Source organism: Cryptomeria japonica, unplaced genomic scaffold (assembly GCF_030272615.1).
Source record: "Cryptomeria japonica unplaced genomic scaffold, Sugi_1.0 HiC_scaffold_104, whole genome shotgun sequence".
Lineage (NCBI taxonomy): Eukaryota > Viridiplantae > Streptophyta > Pinopsida > Cupressales > Cupressaceae > Cryptomeria > Cryptomeria japonica.
The window spans coordinates 125,001-129,238 of NW_026728926.1; the positions used below are offsets into that span (position 1 = coordinate 125,001).

Consider the following 4,238-nt stretch of genomic DNA (forward strand, 5'->3'; position numbering starts at 1 on the left):
CTTGGTGCGCACAACTTGCCTGGGCTGCGCACCAGGAAGGGCTCAAGATGGCACCCGCGTTCCGTTTTTTTCACTATCTTTCAGAACGGAAATTTTAAAATCTCGTTTTTTTTTGCCTTTTCTGGAAATTAGTGAAGGCAGCGCATCAAAGGTGCGCAACGCTGGTGCGAACCTGGGAGCGCTCCGATGTGTGCTCCAAGGTGCGGCGTGCACGAAGTCGGACCCCGGTTTGCCCCGGGTGCGCACCTCGCGTGCACCTTGGTGCGCACACCTTGGCTGGGTTGCGCGCCCTGGTGGGCACCATGGTGCGCACCAAGGAGCGCTCCGAAGTGTGCTCCAAGGTGCGGCGTGCACGAAGTCGGAGCCCGGTTTGCCCCGGGTGCGCACCTCGCGTGCACCTTCGCCGCGGTGGGCACCATGGCGTGCACGAAGTCGGAGCCCGGTTTGCCCCGGGTGCGCACCTCGCGTGCACCTTCGCCGGGGTGGGCACCTTGGTGTGCAGACCTTGGCTGGGTTGCGCGCCCTGGTGGGCACCATGGTGCGCACCAAGGAGCGCTCCGAAGTGTGCTCCAAGGTGCGGCCTGCACGAAGTCGGAGCCCGGTTTGCCCCGGGTGTGCACCTCGGGTGGGCACCTTGGTGCGCATGCCTTGCCTGGGCTGCGCACCAGGGCGGGCTCAAGATGGCACCCGCGTTCCTTTTTTTTCACTATCTTTCAAAACGGAAATTTTAAAATCTCATTTTTTTTTGCCTTTTTCTGGAAATTAGTGAAGGCAGCGCATCAAAGGTGCGCACCTCGCTGCCCACCACGGTGCGCAACGCCGGTGGGCACCCGGGAGTGCTTCGAAGTGTGCTCCAAGGTGCTGCGTGCACGTTGTCGGAGCCCGGTTTGCCCCGGGTGCGCACCTCGCGTGCACCTTCGTCGGGGTGGGCACCTTGGCTGGGTTTGCCCCGGCTGCGCTCCGAAGCGGGGTTATTGGAGCGCCGCCTCTTTTTTTGTCGGAGCGTTTGGTGGGGTTTCTCGCATTGGCTCTTCCGAGGCCCGGTTGCCACCCTGGCGCGCACGAAGTCGGAAGTAGGGTTAATTGCCCGGGTGCGCACCTTTGCCAGGGTGGGCACCTTACCTGGGCTGCGCACCAGGGCGGGCTCAAGATGGCACGCGCGTTCCGTTTTTTTCACTATCTTTCAAAACGGAAATTTTAAAATCTCCTTTTTTTTTTGCCTTTTCTGGAAATTAGTGAAGGCAGCGCATCAAAGGTGCGCACCTCGCTGCCCACCTTGGTGTGCTCTGAGGTGCGCACCCGGGAGCGCTACGAAGTGTGCTCCAAGGTGCGGCGTGCACGTTGTCGGAGCCCGGTTTGCCCCGGGTGCGCACCTCGCCTGCACCTTGGCCGGGGTGGGCACCTTGGCTGGGTTTGCCCAGGGTGCACTCCGAAGCGGGGTTACTGGAGCGCCCCCTCTTTTTTTGTCAGAGCGTTTGGTGGGGTTTCTCGCATTGGCTCTTCCCAGGCCCGGTTGTTGGGTGCGCTCCCACCCTGGCGCGCGCGAAGTTGGAAGTTGGGTTAATTGCCCGGGCGCGCACCTTCGCCAGGGTGGGCACCTTGGTGCGCACACCTTGGCTGGGCTGCGCACCAGGGCGGGCTCAAGATGGCACCAGCATTCCCTTTTTCTCACTATCTTTCAAAACGGAAATTTTAAAATCTCGTTTTTTTTTTGCCTTTTATGGAAATTAGTGAAGGCATCGCATCAAAGGTGCGCACCTCGCTGCCCACCTTGGTGTGCTCCGAGGTGCCCACCACGGTGCGCAACGCCGGTGCGAACCCGGGAGCGCCCCGATGTGTGCTCCAAGGTGCGGCGTGCACGAAGTCGGACCCTGGTTTGCCCCGGGTGCGCACCTCGCGTGCACCTTGGTGCGCACACCTTGGCTGGGTTGCGCGGCCTGGTGGGCACCATGGTGCGCACCAAGGAGCGCTCCGAAGTGTGCTCCAAGGTGCGGCGTGCACGAAGTCGGAGCCCGGTTTGCCCCGGGTACGCACCTCGCGTGCACCTTCGCCGGGGTGGGCACCTCGGCTGGGTTGCGCGCCCTGGTGCGCACCAAGGAGCGCTCCGAAGTGTGCTCCAAGGTGCGGCGTGCACGAAGTCGGAGCCCGGTTTGCCCCGGGTGCGCACCTTCGCCGCGGTGCGCACCATGGCGTGCACGAAGTCGGAGCCCGGTTTGCCCCGGGTGCGCACCTCGCGTGCACCTTCGGCGGGGTTGCGCGCCCTGGTGGGCACCATGGTGCGCACCAAGGAGCGCTCCGAAGTGTGCTCCAAGGTGCGGCGTGCACGAAGTCGGAGCCCGGTTTGCCCCGGGTGCGCACCTCGCGTGCACCTTCGCCGCGGTGGGCACCATGGCGTGCACGAAGTCGGAGCCCGGTTTGCCCCGGGTGCGCACCTCGCGTGCACCTTCGCCGGGGTGGGCACCTCGGCTGGGTTGCGCGCCCTGGTGCGCACCAAGGAGCGCTCCGAAGTGTGCTCCAAGGTGCGGCGTGCACGAAGTCGGAGCCCGGTTTGCCCCGGGTGCGCACCTCGCGTGCACCTTCGCCAGGGTGGGCACCTCGGTGCGCACACCTTCTCAATGTTTTCTTGCCTTTTCTGGAAATTGGTGAAGGCAGCGCATCAAAGGTGCGCACCTCGGTGTGCTCCGAGGTGCGAACCCGAGAGCGCTCCGAGGTGCCCACGAAGTCGAAAGTCGGGTTAATTGCATTGTTTTCCCCGGGTGCGCTCCGAGGTGCGCAACATCGGCGCGCACCAAGGAGGGCTCCGAAGTGTGCTCCAAGGTGCGCACGATGGCGTGCACCTCTGGTGCGCACGATTCGGAGCTCGGTTTGACCGGGGTGCGCACACCTTGGCTGGGTTGCGCACCTTTTGTGCGCTCCAAGGTGCGCACGAAGTCGGAGCTCGGTTTGCCCCGGGTGCGCACCTTCGCCAGGGTGCGCACCTTGATGCGCACGCCTTGGCTGGGCTGCGCACCTTGGTGGGCGCCATGGTGCGCACCTTTCGTGCGCTCCAAGGTGCGCACGAAGTCGGAGCTCGGTTTGCCCCGGGTGCGCACCTTGGTGGGCGCCATGGTGCACTCCGAGGTGCCCAAGATTGGTGCGCACCAAGGAGCGCTCCGAAGTGCGCTCCAAGGTGCGCGCGAAGTCGAAAGTTGGGTTAATTGTCCGGTTTGCCTCGGGTGCGCACCTTGCGTGCACCTTCGCCAGGGTGGGCGCCTTGGTGCGCACACCTTGGCTGGGCTGCGCACACCTTGGCACCCGCGTTTCCTTCATTTTAAATTTTTTTTTTTTACAATCTCTCAAGTGGGAAATTCTATAATCTCAACTTTTTTTGCCTTTTCAGGAAACTTTTGAATGGAGCGCATCATTGGTGCGCTCCGAAGTGTGCTCCAAAGCTCTCTCCAGCTGCGTGCACCTGCCCCGGCCGCGCACCCGGCCCCGCCCAGCTTCGCTCACCTGTCCCGGGCGTCTGGTGCGGAACCTTAGAGTAAGAAACATCACCGTGCACCTTGGCCAACGTGCGCGACTCGACCGAGCGCGCACTGGCCGAGGTGCACACCGATTTCACCTGGGTGCGCGCGCAGCACCTCGGGCGCACCGGGGTGCGCGCACAACGCCCGGGTTGCACCGTGGCCTGTGTGCTCGGGGCGCCTCGGGTGCGCGCTCGGTGTCGCCCCCGCGCGCGCGGTAGTGCGGGCAGCGCACCCCGGCCCGGCCCGGCCCCGACGAGAACGCAAACGGGCAAAAGGTTTATTCAAATAGCATTGCGACGCCCGGCGAAAAACTAAAAAAGGGTGCAACACCGGGACTTCCCGGGAGGTCACCCATCCCAGTACTACTCCGGCCCAAGCGCGCTTAACTGCGGAGTTCTGATGGGATCCGGTGCACTAACGCTGGTATGATCGCACCCGTTATGAGCTTGTCGCAGTGTGTACTTAGCAAACCGCGACCCACGTGCGAATCCACCCCGGCCACCCACCCCCGTCGAGGTGCACACCCTCCCTCGCGAAGTGCGCCCCGTTCGCCAAGTGTGAGCCCTGCCCGGGTGCGCGCACCTTGCTAGGGCGTCGGGTGTGCACCCGGCCCGGCCTACGTGCGTGCACCTGGAGGGGGCGTCGTGTGCGTGCAGTGTCCCGTCTGCAACGCGGTGCCCACACACCACCTCGGGCGCAACGACCTGCGCTCACATGTGGGCCGAGTGC

The 4,238-nt window shown here is 64.0% G+C and overlaps 1 non-coding gene across 1 annotated transcript; it reads right to left on the reverse strand.

Annotated features, from left to right (window-relative positions):
* Window positions 1-3,827: 3,827 nt before the first annotated feature.
* LOC131865207 (5S ribosomal RNA) lies at window positions 3,828-3,946 on the reverse strand. Its single transcript, XR_009363936.1, has one exon. It is a non-coding gene; the product is annotated as a 5S ribosomal RNA (ribosomal RNA).
* Window positions 3,947-4,238: the final 292 nt, after the last annotated feature.